This window comes from Cupressus sempervirens, chromosome 3, assembly GCF_028749045.1.
Source record: "Cupressus sempervirens isolate cs-2001-9-10 chromosome 3, ASM2874904v1, whole genome shotgun sequence".
Classification (NCBI taxonomy): domain Eukaryota; kingdom Viridiplantae; phylum Streptophyta; class Pinopsida; order Cupressales; family Cupressaceae; genus Cupressus; species Cupressus sempervirens.
Genome location: NC_143120.1, coordinates 707,307,000 through 707,322,960, shown reverse-complemented (window position 1 = coordinate 707,322,960; position 15,961 = coordinate 707,307,000).

The window sequence follows — 15,961 nt, the reverse complement described above, 5'->3', positions numbered from 1 at the left end:
TTTGGATATGCATGATGACTTGTTGGGTCTACAAGTTATGTAGTGTTGTAAGCAGTCTATACTTACAGGTTGCATTTATAGCTTGTTATGGGTTGTCTTTGCCCATTGATCTTTCATTACTGATGCATATTCAGATTGGTGGCTTGGATTTGGGTTGTCTATGCCCTAAGTCACATGATTTACTATTTTCTTCATGTAGAAGGGATGAGATGTTGTTACCAAGGACAGTCATGGTGGAGGATTGTGGTTGACTATTTTATGCTGACAGGTTAGACATATTGAGAGCTTGATGCTTGGTTCATGGATGTGATCATGGTGTCATGGATTTTGGCATGACATGATTGGTTATACAGGTACATCCTTGATGTTCATTAGCTTGGATTTTCTGATTTGGTTATGATGGTATATCTTCTTGGTTGAGGATCATGGTTATTTGGTTTCTTTTGAGGAGCTCATGATGTGCACTTTGAGTTCTTTGATAGTTTAATGCCTTGGTTGATTCTCATGGTTAGAGGATGGATTTGTTCATCATATGTCATGGATAGCTTGGATACACGGTTTAGTGGGAGCTTGTGACAGTGATGGGGTGACAGTGCAGGATTAGTTCCTGGTTTGATTTAGATCTTCATGTAGAAGATGGATTTTATGATGCCATAGGTGACTTGGTACCACAGTTGAGTGGGAGTTTTTGGCATTGATATATTTATTGAGTGTTTGCATATATTGGAGGTTTGTCTTAGATCCTGTTGTTGCAGAAGTGTCTTTGACATTTGCATGGTGCACTTGTTATCTTCATGGTGTTTGAAGATGGTTAGATCTTGAGGACTCATGGAGTTCTTGGTTATCTTCATGGTGTATGGAGATGGTTCTTCCTGGTATGTGGAGATGGTTTTCTTCATGGTGTGTGGAGATGGTTGCATCTTGAGGACTCATAGGGTTCTTGGCAAAGGTGTGGTTTATATTTTTTATTTGGCATGTTATCCTTGGTATGAGGATGGTTTCATTATTATGTCATGGTATACTCTTGATACGCGTTTAGAGTTGTGACATGTTATGGTGTGTTCATATGGAGCATGTTATCTCTTTAGTTGAGATGGTAAGATCATGTTGTCATGTTTATGTTCCTAAGGCCATGGTTGGAACTTTGACATTGATCTTGGTTTAGTTTCTTGGTATTGAGTACACTGATCATAAGCTGGATACTTCATGATATTTCTATGTTGCATTTGGAGTTGGCATGGATTGATTGGTTACAGGTGCTCATGGATACTTAGAGATGGTGGTGATGTTCATTTCTCTTGGATTAGAGAAGTATTTGTTAGGACGGTTGATGGTTTCAGCAAGAAGTTCGAGGGGCAGTCACCTGATATGGACTTGAGAGGAGATTGTTCTTAGATGAGTCTTGGTTGGAGACTTGGGTATCTTGATGAGCATTCTCATTCCCCACTCTTGGTCTACTCGGTGGTTTGCTACTTGAGAGGTATAGCCCAATGTTTCTCTCAGTTGCATTATATGTATGCTTGTCTTTCATGGATATGGATCTTGAGCTATGGTACATGAGTTAGTTTTGGAGGGTTCATTTGAGAGATGGTTAAGCATTGGTTATCTCCATGTGCATATGTTGTTATGCTAGTTGAGTTTGGGAGATGGTTTTATATTGGGCATATTCCTTGGATTAGGAATGGTTATTCCTTGATTTAGGAATGGTTTATGAGTTTTATCTTCTTGTGAGATGCTTACATCCATAATGAGTTATATGGTATGGTTTGGGTGTTGTTGAGGCTTCTTGTTGGGGTTTTATGGAGGAGATCATACTTGCACAGTTTACATCTAGAGGTGTGTGTAGAAGGACATGATACATGTTATGATTTGCATGGTTTCTCCAGTCTTGGTTATCTTCTTGGATGTTCAGTTTTGCCTACATTGGATTTGAGATTGGTTAGAGATTATGATCACTGGTTTGTGCTCATGTATGTCATGTGAGAGATGACATGGTTATTTCCTTCTCTTTCCTCTGTTGGTTGTGGAGAACTTGGAGACTATTGGAGACTTGTTACAAGAGTTGTTCTTGTAGGATATCAGTTTATGTATTGTGGATGTCCTTGATACTACATGGATTCACTTCTTTGAGATGTTGTGAGTGGATTGGTTATAGATTTGACATTACCTTTTGCAGTGGGAGCTTCTTGGTATATATGTGGTAGGTATTGCTCTTGAGGCTTGTGATTGCAGCTTGCAGATTAGATATGTCGGTGATATGAGATTCACTTGTTATACCTTTGAGGTATGGATAGTTGGATGGATTTGGCACTTTGTTGTGGGTGCTATTTCAGCTATGGATATTTTGACAACTACGGATACATGTGATTACCTTTGGATCAGGTTTTTTTGTGCTTGGCATTTCAGTTGGTACAGGATTTTATGATCTTCTAATGTGACAAGTTGGGTGGCTTTCTCTTTGGATGGCTTTTATGTATGTCTAGTGGTAGTGGAATAATAGGAGGTGAGATCATTCATGATTGAGATACTGGATACTTTGATTTTTTTGCGGGTACCAGGATGGAGTACTTGGTGTATTTTTTATCCATGATGGTGGATGTGCTGGGAGGGATTGTTCCCTTGTTCATTTATGTGGCTACAGATTGACCCTATGCAATGTATACAACAAGTGGGAGATTGTTAAGATAATGGGTGTTGCACACATTGCATAATATTGTTATTTTATTATTTTATTTTATTAATGTTGTGCCTAGATGGACGTGCAACATGTAAAGATTCTCATGGAATATTCTTGATGAGTTGTATTGTAACATTGTGAAAATATTTTATGTAATTATTTAATATTGGGGAAAAGAATTAAATGCCCAATATTAAATGTGGGGTCAGTGGGTTAGGTAGCACATGGTTTATGTAATACCACTTGGTGGTTTTGTGGGACTTGCTACTATATAAGCAGCCACAAGGGTAGTTGTTATAGACAAGAGAGAGAGAGTGACAGGGAGAAGACAAAAGGAAAGAGTCGAGCAAGACAAAGCTTGACAAGTTAGCCAAGGGAGCATTTGTGAAGGTTGGAAGCATGGCATGGGATGTGTGGATTCATGCTTGTTCACATAGTTTGCTCGGTCGTGGCTATGGCCATGAAGGCTTTCATGGTTGTATGGCAATGGTATTTTTGCTGAATAATACATGGTGATGGATGCTTTTGGAGGTTGGGTTTTTCCCTCAATGAAGGTTTCCCAGGGTATATCTTGTGTCACAATTTTGTGGGTATGTTGTCTATTCTCTTGCATGTGGATTTTAATTCCGTGTTTATTTTAGATTTATTATGGGTTATGTGGAAACGGTTATATTCTTTATTGCCAAGTTTCCTTACAAAAGCCCTCACATGATCTGGCATGCTAACATTGTTTGCCAAAACATTCATTAATAGACTTACTTTACTTCTATGCCCTACCTGATGACTATTCACACCTACTATTGCTACAATATTGTACATTCCCATTGGAAAATAACTAAAGGTAAATCAGCTTTGATAAAGTTAGGTAAATAGGTGGCCACATACTTTGACTTGTTTTTAAAAAGCATTCATGTTTAGCTATATTAGTTGCATTTGTTGATGCCAACATATTAATATTTTCTATACCAAAGTGAACATTGAAAGTTTTTATATCAAAGGCTTTAGGATATATTTGGGAATTTGAATTAATCCTACATTTTTTGGTAGTATCTTCCACACACAAAAGGATGATCATAGTCAATGTTGTATGAAGATCTACCTTTCAAAAGTTATTTGATGAATGCCACTTCCTAAAAAAATAAAATTTGGTATCATTTTCTTTATAAAAAATTTAATTCTAGTGAACAATTTTGACCTTTTTCAATTTTTTGTATTGATCAAATCCCTTGTTACTAAATATATATGATATTCTAGTACAAAATGAAAACACCAAACTTTAGCAGATCAATTTTGTTTCAAGAAAGTATTCATAGAAAATTTGCATTCTTAGTCTGTTTATGTACATCTCTAACTTGCATGCCTATTTTCATATATAATTTGTAAGTTGGTTAATTAATACATGAATAATAGGAAATTGATTGGGATGATTAGGATTTTGAATTACAAACAAGGAGTTGTTAGTTGCATCAAGCACAAAACTCAACTTTCACTCAATCTTACCTCAACTCAAGATGCAAAAGCTCTAGTTCTTGGTTTATTCAACACTGTAGCAGTAAGAATATGTCAAGTCAAATTAAATTCATTCATAACTATTAATTTATTTTTCTTTCTCTTGTAATGAATTTTAATCTATCCTAGTTAGAGTAAATAGGTATTTTCTTTCTTAAAGTAAATAAACAGAGGTATTGCTTAATTCTTTCTATGTCTATTATAAGGATCAATATATTCTTTTCTATTTTTAAGCTTATTATATTTCTTGACTTGTGTCAAATCCCAACATTTGTATAAGAAAGTTTAGATGCCTATCTAGTGCAAATAAATGTTAGGATTATGGCCGGTTGGAGACCACTTTTAATGAGCAACTAAGAACACCCTATATCATTATATATATATATATATATATATATCTGTGTGTGTGTGTGTGTGTGTGTGTGTGTGTGTGTGTGTGTGTGTGTGTGTGTCCATCTATGTAATTTGTAACACTATCCTATTGTATCCTTGGGTACCTCATGGCTTAAGAGATCAATATGAACTAAGATAAAGGGTAAAATAAGGTATCATTGACATATTTGCATACATGATGTTTAGACTCTGAATTAGAGAAAATATTTTTGGAGGGCCTAGTTTTCCATTAACCAAATTTTCAAGGAAAAACTATGTGAGAAGGATGCATGATGTATTCAGACTTAACAAAAACTTAAATCCTTCTTAAGTGTATAGCTATTTTTGGTTGGCATTCATTTAGCTGAGTGAATGAGATCCAACTTTGTGATACTCAATTTTTCATTTCTAAACAATTTAGGTTTCATCACCCTACTATGTCAAATATTTTCATATAGTAAATTATTGTCTTTAATTCTATATATTTAAACATGGTTGTGGTCTATTCTTTATTCTATAACTATTTTTTAAGAAGATAATTGTAAGATAGTAGAATAGATTATTTGCATTATGTCAATAGCTATGAATTATCTAAATAATTTTGCATGATTAACTTTTAATAAAGAAAACTCATGTATATACATATACATATAGATATACATATTTTTATTTATTGTACAAATATTGTTCACAATGAAATTACTTTACCACATTTTACACCATTGTTAATCTCGCATCTGGTAATAAGGATAATCGGGATGCATTCCAAAAAAAAATTGTAGTCTTCTCAAGTTAGATTTGGTCAAGTTTCTATTAGGAATTGTAGATTCTAATACAACTAAATTATACAAGATCTTGCTAATGAAGAGCTCGCAATAGCTACAAGGCTAGAAGATGATGTGCTCTTTTATCGAACAAGTAGTAAAAGTGTTATTGTTATTTTGAACATTGACCCAAAAGCAATGTGTCCAAATATTGTTCTAAACATCGACCCAAAAGCAAAGTATCCATGCCATCTATTTGGAAAGAACTTGGCTTCCCTACAACTCTTGTCTTATATGTTCATTTTTTGTCTTTCATATACATTTATTCCCTTATAAGCGGAAAGGATTTTTCATCAAGAGCATATCCCACTAGTTTAGGCTCACATAACCAGATAGTGCTCCCAACTTTTATTTTTCATTGACATAGAGTTTACCAAAGATTACCCACCATATACCTAGTATGTGTTAGTTGTGTGTGCACATCCTAGAGTCAAGAAATTAATAGACTTCATAAGAAAGGGTGACAAGATTGGGACTAAAGATGTACTTATTCATACTTTAAATGCTTGTCATAAGAATGTTACAACCATGGATGTTGACTATTCCCTAAAAGGATAAGGCAAGACCATTTATGGTTTTTATGGCTATTCAAACAACTACATTGGTAGCTGGTGTATAGCCAAATCCACCAACCTTTTGCAGCACCCATCTGCATGCACCAATATTGAAGCCTTGGAATAGAATATAGAGGATTTATTATAGTGATACCACATTCAAAACCAAGATTTGGGAACACAAATAAGGTGTAAGGGTTGTTTAACAATACGCTAACAAATATGTCATCACCTAGATGCCACCTATGTAAACTATGCACAAACTCGATTTGATGAAAAGGTTTTAGAAAATTTCAACCCATTTCAATAGAATAATATAAGATAGATTTTAATAATCTTTCCATGTATCTACCCTATATCTACAAAATATGGAATCATAGAAAATTTACAACTATTCTTGTGGATTTTGCTACAAAAACTAGGACTTTAAGAGTGGAAAAATATTAATTATAGATTCAAATTAGTTGTGATCTTATTTTATTGAAATGGGAAACAATAGTAAAGGGATTTGAAATCTAGAGTCTTCTAGAGAAATGAGAGAAGGATTTGGAGAAATGTCAACAAATGGAAGTTGAGATTTAATTTGTAATGGAGCTTCTTAGGGACAATAAAAAGTACTCATGGGTTCCTAGAGAGCTCCTTAGGGACAAGAAAAGTATTATAATTGCCCCTTAAAAAAAACAAGCATAGTAGAGTCCTATAGATTATTCTAATTTCTTCCTATTATCTTGACTCGTTAAAAAGAAACATGGTAGAGTCCCAAGATAAAAGTTTACCTTTCTTTGACTAATCATTTAAATTTCTTTTAGAGTTCTTTTTGAAGACCAATTCATCTATAATGTTTGTCAGACATTGTGAAATAAAATTATGAATATCAGTAGGCAACTTAAAAAGAATATGTCTACTATTTATATGAGTAAGAGAAGGTTCATACAATTCTTTTGAATTTTAATATATGGTTTGAATTCCAAATTATTTACTCTATTTAGTCTATATAATTATAATTAAATAATGTATAAAATAACAATAGTTGCACTTTGAAATAATATTCATAATATATAAAATAAAATAGTTTAAATTTAAATTTAAAAATTATTCAATTTAATGGATTAGACATATATTAATTTTATCAATATTTAAAAGTCAATAAGTGAGAAAATATTATCTTTATTGACAAAATAATCAAAATTAAGACTACTAGCAATGGGCACTTAGTCAATTGCTAAAGTTGAAAGGTTCTTAATGATCCTACCAAGGATCAGTCTTCTTGAGTGTAAGAATCCAACATTAAAAAAGATGTTCATTTGGGATGAGCCAAAGCTCATGCTCGAAATATGTAAACCAAATTTGTGGATGTGAACCCTCTATAAAAAAAAAATAAGACTACAATTATACTTCAAGTGTATGCATAAACAACGCTCAATACATGGCACCCACAAAAAGTACATCAAGATGGTGATGACACTAGTGCATTTTACCCTAAATTTTGACCAAAAATTTTGACCAAAAATTTTGACTAAGTCTTTTAAATGGGTTGGTTGGTCGATTTATAAAGAAAATTCTTTTTTTTAATAACATGCCTATGTTGGTTGCAATTGTGACCAATTATTTTGGTCGTAATTGCGATACACACCGCAGCATAAAACCAAAAAAAAATGGGCTAAAATATCACATTTCATTTGGTGTCAAGGGTTCCAAAGTATTTGCAAAGTCAAAATATATGCAGGTTAAAACTTCTGCTAATTGAAAGCTCTACTCTTGAGTGAGTTAATGGTATGTCTAGAGATTTGATATGGTTCCGCCTGCATCAATCCAAGGGCAATACAACTCCTTCAATTCCTTCTACTCTATTGAGCGATAAAAGCTTGCTCCCACTAGTTTCCTAGTAATGTGTAAAAAATTTGATGAGGAAATATAAATCCTTTCCATTGGTCTTTAATATTCTTAAATTTAGAATAATATTATATAGCATCAAATTCACAATGATTTTAGTACATATGTTTTTGCATTCCAGCATTTCGCTCGCATGAGGGCATAGATTTTCAAGGGGGGTTCTACAAGAGAGGACTCGACATTGTGTAGGGATGTAACAAGTAAAAATTTTAGTGGATTATGTGTTTGTGTTTGATTTGAATGGAGATGGCATTGTCAAGAATATTTTGATTCCAGTGGGGAGGCAAGGTATATGGCACAAGACCATGGGAATTTTATCCAAGTATCCATCCTTAGGTCCTTAGGATGCAATAGAAGAGGTTGCGATAGGGTTTAGGGTTTAGGGATAGCCAAGAGAAAAATAGAAACTAAGATGGCTTAATAGCTTAAGATCATAAGAAACTGATTTTTATTGAAGATTCTAGGTACATTAAGATTGGTTCATAGTGGAAGAGCTTGAAAAATTGTTCTCACCTCATGAGTTTAAGTAACTCAGATGGGTTTATAATGGAAAATCTTAGACAACTATTCTTTATTAAAGATTTTACCCCCCTCACATGTTTCTATAATGAAGAGCTTAAAAAAATTGTTCTTTATCCAAGATTTTAAGCACCTTTACTCAAAAAGAACATGCTATCTAATTCCTTTCAATGTCTTTTCACTTGTATAGACACAAAGCACATATCCTTCAAGCTTTGTTTTCTACTTTGATAATAGAGCCATATCAAATCGTTGATAAAGGTGATTATTGAATGTTGTAATGTCTTTAGTGTTTACTTAAAGCATCTCTTTTATCCAAGCTTTTCTTAGGTTACATGATGTATATTTAAAGTAACTTGCCTTCAGTTTCATTCTTGCATAGTGAGGCCATTTTTTATGCTGGACTTTATATTATAAATAGCTTTGTTTTACTATTCGATATATGATTATAGATTATAATATTCTATATTGAACTCTTATTCTTGTATTGGAAGTATTACATCAGTATGACAAGATGGAAGGTAGATGCCTAATTGATTACTTGTTTCCAAGATAAACTTGAAGTTGTTCATCTTACGTTATTAAGGTCTTTCTTTAGAGTAAAATCATTCCTTACACCTGACTCAATCAAAAGCATATTTTTTTCCTTCTCCCTTTTCCTTTGCTCATGCACAAATTCTTTATGTTTTTCTTTCTTGGCACAAAGTAGCTTTTCGCAGATTTTTTTTCAAGACAGAATTCAGTAAAAATTCTTTTAGTTAAAAGGAATTGTTAAGGATAATGATTTATCTTTTAATTCTTTTCCCTAAGTTTGAATGTTTATGAACAAGTTCACTTTAGGTTTAATCTCAACCAATTTAAACCTTTAACCTCCATTTCACAGAACTCTCACTCAATTGATTATTACTTCAAATGTATTATTGTATCATTAACTAAGATGTTAATTTTCCTTCATACTCTATACTATGATTAAAGAAATAAGTGTTATTTTCAAGTTCAGAAGGCATAATCACCTGTACAAAATTAATATGGTCAGTGTGCCAGTATTGGTTGTAGACAGCAATTGGAGCAAGGTCTCCATAAAATGCCTTGACTCACCCACCAATGTGTTGACCGTGATTGGTAGGGTGAGTCCAATGTACGATATATTTGCATTAACCAAAGTTGCCCATGTTTACCTTTTGATCTATTTAAACTATTTGCAATGATGTTTTATTTGTAGCTAAATGGGCCCTTAGTTTCATGGAATAATCAGATCAATGAAGAGACTAAAAAGTTAAGAGACTTTGGGTATCGATCTGTTTACATTTGCCCCTTGGAATTCGATCTAAGCTATTCCAAAATTAATTAGATTCTTATGATCAATGTCATATACATGCTTATGATCAACGTCATATAGATGCTTATGTTGGAGACTTGATTCTCTAAATTGATGAAAGTATTTCTTCTTATGATCAATGTCATATAGATGGTTATGTTAGAAACTTGGTGCTTAATAGTGTAATTTTACCTTGAGTTTGACATTACATTACCACTTTAGCACATACTCTCTGGGATTATCTTATCACACTAATGGTATATGAACCTTGGTTATTGTTGCAAAAAAGGAACTAGTACTCTATATCATAAGTCTTTGGATGCACCCAATAGCTCCTGGTAAACATATCAATTTTAATCAACTATAGAAATAGTCCACACATGCTTAGAAGAGAAATAGTTCATTAATTAGTGTGTAGTTTATAGGTAATCAACATAGATATATGTATAGGAAAAGGCAACGAATGAGAGAAATAAGAATGTTAAATGATTACTAAAGATCATAATGATGCAGTAAACAAAATGCAATGGCCTTTCATGATTTATACACTTAGTGTATTTATATATCTTTATATACAAGTACAGACCAGAACCTGATGCTCGTGCGGGACTAGGCTATGGAAAGTAGGGGTTTTCCCTACAGTAACAAAGAGAAAGCTATCACACACACACACACACACACACACACACACAGAGTTAGTTAGTTAGTTAGTTTCCAACATCACGATGGATATATCTAGTTTCTTTCATCAAATAGTGAATATTTAATATAGCCATCGACAATATACAGGTATGAATTGGTATAATAAAAGTGATGAATAAATATTGGAGAATATTATGATGAATAAAACAATTGCAGTCACCTCTTATCAAACAATTTTCCTTGTCTCAGTGTGCAGGCATGCACACTGCACACACATGATGACACAATTTTGTGAGAGATGACTGTAGTTTGTTTTATGCATCATCGTGATCTTTAATGTTCAATCAAATTTTTATTGCATTCACAAATGTCTTTATTCTTTTTTATTGTTGGTAACTACATTCTTATAACCAATCATTGTTTAGTAAACTGCTAGATTTTTGAAAATATACTTAGGCAATAGGAATAGACTTTCTTGATAGAAGACTTTGCACATTACAATGTTCTCATGTATTGATGAAAATTTCTTTCCTTAGGCACATGTTGTAGGTTACATTGGTTATTATTTTTATGTATTATACATATTTATGCATAATTGTTGGTAGTTTATATTATATATTTCATAATAAGTTATCAATTATTGATAGTCTACACATCTTATAAACCACTCATTGTTTGAGCGATTTCTCTTGCTGAAGCATTCTAAGTAAATAATGATAGACTTTCTTGAGGCAAGACTTTGCATATTATAAAATTTTCTTTCGATCTTTTAAATTTGAGCCTAAGGATTGATGACTTTTCTCTTCTTAGGTACATCAAACAGGTTGAATTGACTATTTTGTTTATATGCACTTTTAAGGTGGTTTTGTAAACTTCAGCAACATAACAGGCATCTGTAAAAGAAAAGTGAGGTTTTCAAGTCACTAATAAGAGAGATTCATGACATTGACTACAATATCAAGAAGTATTGATGGCATCATTCTTAGAGTGACAACTAACACTAAAATAGAAAAGTGTATTTGAACCCTAATTGAATCTGAGAACAAAAAAATTCAACAAAAATTATAAGAAGCCTAGGGCTACAGCAAGGTTTGGTATCATCTCTTGAAGTTTTTACTGCTAATTGCGAAGGGTTTTATATTGTTGAATATTATTTCTATATTGTATCAATCAAATATAGAATTGTAAATCAATCTCAAAGTAATATGCTCATCACTGTTTCTGATGTTCATCAATTTTGTGTATGTGATGACCCACTTTTTTATCCAAATGATGGCTTGATATATTGGCCAGTCTGAAGTTTTTTATCGATGTTTCTGATATTTAATCTCATTTCTTATGTGATGTTCTTATTAAGATCATCCTCTCTGATTGAGGCTATATGCACATGCAATCTTTATTTCTTACCAATGGTGGATTACTTCCACCCTCCTTGGTTGCTGTATGGCTCTTGGAGTCCTCTGTATGCTACTAAAATAAGGTTTGATAACTAAGTCCAAATATTCATTTTACTTTGGGTTTCAATTTAAATGTTTCAAAAATTTCCAAGAATTAATGAAAGTTTCTAAAGACAATTTGTTTATGGTCATTTAAACTAGTTCTATTTTATGTTAATATTAGGATTTAATGGAATTTATAGAAGCAAAAAGTACCATCTGACTTTGTGTTTCTTTGTTTGTTTTGAAGTGTAGCTTAAATTTCTTGGAAGTGCTCCACAACATAGATCTCCTTCAACAAAATTATCTAGGCTGGGCAATTGGTAACTTCTTTTCTTTCTATGGAAAATTATAATTAACAAAATTTAAGACCTTTATAAATACTGTAATGAAGCTTTTAATGATATGATTTATCATTAGATAAGTGGATTATTGAAACAAAAAGACCAAAATATTGTGTGTTTTCATTTGGGTGGCTTTGAAAATTAAATGTTATTTTAAAAGTAATAACCTTATTTCTTGACAAGAGTATGTATATAACCATTAAAAATATCTGGAACTATATTTTGGATTAGAACTAAAATTAACATTCACATCTTTGTCTATTTCAAAATTTTGAATCTATAATATATGATTTTGATATCCTTCACAATCAATGAATACCATAAATTTGTCTTCAACTCAATCTGAACTATTACTATACTTTCATTCTACTTCTTTTTACATCAACTTATCGTGGAAATTATAATCAAATATTGATGGTATTCTTTTTATATAAATTGGATAAGTGGCACTTGTGGAAGTTAAATAATCAATAACTCTTTTCTTTTCAGAATAGAGTTCAAGCTTCATTGCATCAAAGTCTACTTAAATAATAGGAACTAAAAAACTGATGATAGTACCTATGCCTTTCGAATTCAAGTTGCACTATAAAATTTGACATATAATACCAAATTGAGCATATTGATATTTTGACTAGTCACTATAATTCTTTGTATCAAAATGTGTCACAGAGCTAGTAAGTATTCTATTTCTTTTAGAAAGTGAAATTCTCTTACCATATCCAACAAGACATCACCTTTGAATTGATTTCTCTAATGAATGGTCTTTAGAACCTTCTTGTTAAATTCAACCAAATCTAAGTTAAGTTTTTTGGGTATTCTACTATCTTCATTACTTTTGAAGAACAAATATTAGTTTTGTTCAAGGTTAAGTGAGCTTTATTTGTCTCCAAGTTGGTAAAATTATCATCCATGTGAAGTATGTGAAAAATACTTTGTTTGTGCTGGATGCTTCCCTATAATGTTTGGATTTTTAGGTTATCTAAGCCATATCAAAGTGGTTGTTTAATGTTACAAGTGATTTTAGATCTCATATATTACTTAAAGCTCTGACTATTCCATACACTCCTTTGGTTCTGACTATTCCAACTTAGTGACCTTCAACCATGAGCTTACAAAGCAACTACACTCTAGTTGTATCCTTATCACTCCAAATCATCAACAGAGTCATGATCAATCTCATCTGTGAAGCGTATTAAAAGCTAAGAATTTGGAGTGACTCTATCATTTCATTTTTTTCCACATCTTGTTCAAACCATATAATGCAATCTCATCTATGAAGTGTATTAAAAGCTAAGGATTTGGAGTGACTTGTATACAATTCATTTTTTGTCATTCATTATATGGTTTGAACAAGTGTGGAAAAAAATTAGATTTTTATTATGAATTTTCTGTTCACAAATCTATGTTAAACTAATCAATAAAGATTTGGTCCTCTGAGTTGCAACTATTTTGAGAAAAAAACCCAACTTTTAATCACCATATCTTAAATGAATTTTCATGTTGAGGTGATCCAAATTTGATCAATTATTCTCGATACAAGTTGGTGTTGAGTTTCCTTTTTATTATTTTGCAAATTCGTTGCTATTTATTTAATGTGCAATTATCGAGAACTTTTCAGATTATTGACTTTTGTGTTTCTGAGGTTTTCTTTCAGGTAAGAAACATTACTTGATTAAAAAGTTCACAATGTCTTTTAGACTCATGTGAGGCAAATGTTAGACATCCACACCCTGGAGAAGATTCTAGTCCATCAATAGCAGTAGTAGGTTTTCAATATAGATCATTGTTTATTGTTGTTCTGGTTCACACAATTCATATGAGAAATGCTTATCTTAATATTTGGGAATTTGGTGCAAATGTCAGGTGGTTGCATCCCAAGACTGGCCTAAAGTCACAAAGAATTAACTTGGGGAAAAATTTTACAACTTCACACACCATGGATTAGGGACGTGTTTTGAATTACTAAATGATGATGAGGAGAAAACCCTCTAGAGCATAATTTTTTCCTCGATCATTAGGAAATTTGAATGGTTATTTCAATTTGATTCTTTGTAGGGAGCTACTAATTTCTTTTCGTAGAGCAACAAGACAAAAGCCTCTATGAATCATATTTTATAGGTAATTTATTTCATTTTGATTGGTTTTTGTGGTGAGATTTAGTTATGCATTTCTTATGTCTCCTGATTTCTTTGGTATTTTTTTAGAGTTGGTGTAAGTGAAGGACAGTTGTACCAAGTTCTACTTTATGAACTGGATGCTATTTGCAAGGTCAGTTTCCTAATACTCACTATAGTACTTGCTATTCAATTGAGACATAGCTCATTAGTTTGTTTGTATTCTCTTTGGATTTTGTTAAAGAATATAGCTAAATGCTATATAAACTAAAATTTCTATGGTTTCAATAGGATTGTGCATCTCTTGAGCCAAATTACCAATCCCAATGACATTTGTTGTTGTTCAAAAGCAGCACCATACTAGACTATTTGCAAACAACCATGCAGATAGGCATTCTATAGATAGATGTGGGAACATCTTGTCAAGTCTTCAGTACATAATAAAGTAACTAAAATTCATAAATTATTTTTTTGATAGTTGATTTGTTTAAATATTGCCCATCAAAAATTACTTAGTACATCTCATCTTTTTTCTGCACAGGAGCTTGCAGTTTTGAAGAATCTGAAGAAGATATTGTAGCAAAGGTATATTTGGTGTTCTTTCTTAAGTGAAAATGTGATTAGAAATTTTGTATATTGTCATATTTCACATGTAGAAAGGTCAAATTGTAAATAGAGGTGAAGCTATATGGATTTAAGTTTCTTCTTCATTATTTATAATGCTCTCGATTCCTCCTTTGTAGCTGTAAAAATACTTTTTTATTTTCACCTTTCTAGATACCCTTTACCAGGTTCTTCAAGATTCCAAAATATCTTGGGCTGACCCCACTCCAGCATGTCCTAACTCCTACTTGGTTCACAGACCTAACTCCTTTCTATATGTGTCTTTTCTCTTACTACTCCATCTGTAGGTTGCAAACAAATCATCCTTCTTCCACCAACGAGTCATTCCATTCAAGAAAGACCATATCTGACAATATCAATATACAAAAAAATAGGGAGACAATTGCTAGACTGTGGTCTAACTTAAAAATAAAAGGTGATGGAAAATGTTATTGTTCTTGCAAAATGTGTAAGGGCTTAAAGACTCGAAGATATCTAATCACAATAGCTGAGCAACATTGTAGGCAACATGGTCACATTGAAGGGGGAAATGAGTATCACCCATTGATATGTATTTTAATAGTTTATAAATTACATAAGACATGATTTGATGATGACATCATGGTCATGGTTAATATAAGGTCATCATTTTCATATAGGTCAATGTCCCTGTTTCATGTTATGGACCATGAAAATTTGAAGAATGTGGATTTCTAAACGAGTAAACATGGAGGTTCGAATATTGAAGTAGAAGGTAATGATACCATGGAAGAGACTAGGATGATGAAGATCATGATGATCAAAATGATCAGGATGATCAAGATGATCATGATGCTGATGTAGAGCTTGATGTGCCTTTACTTGAGAAGGCACACTAGTCCCTATATGAAGGCTCCAAAACAACTCTTCTTGTTGTTGTATTGTTGTTGGTGAACTTGAAGGTTATGAATGGTTTATCCAATGTAGCAATGACATGTATGTTAAGGTATGCCATCTTCTTTCATTATTTTACTCGTAGTTCCCTTACAATAAACATTGGGTTTGTGTAGCAATTAATATTCTTTAAATTAACAAACTACATTTTTGGTCATAGGTTGATAGGTGAGTGTTTGTTACCACCATCAAACATTCTACCTCACTCATACCGAGAATTATC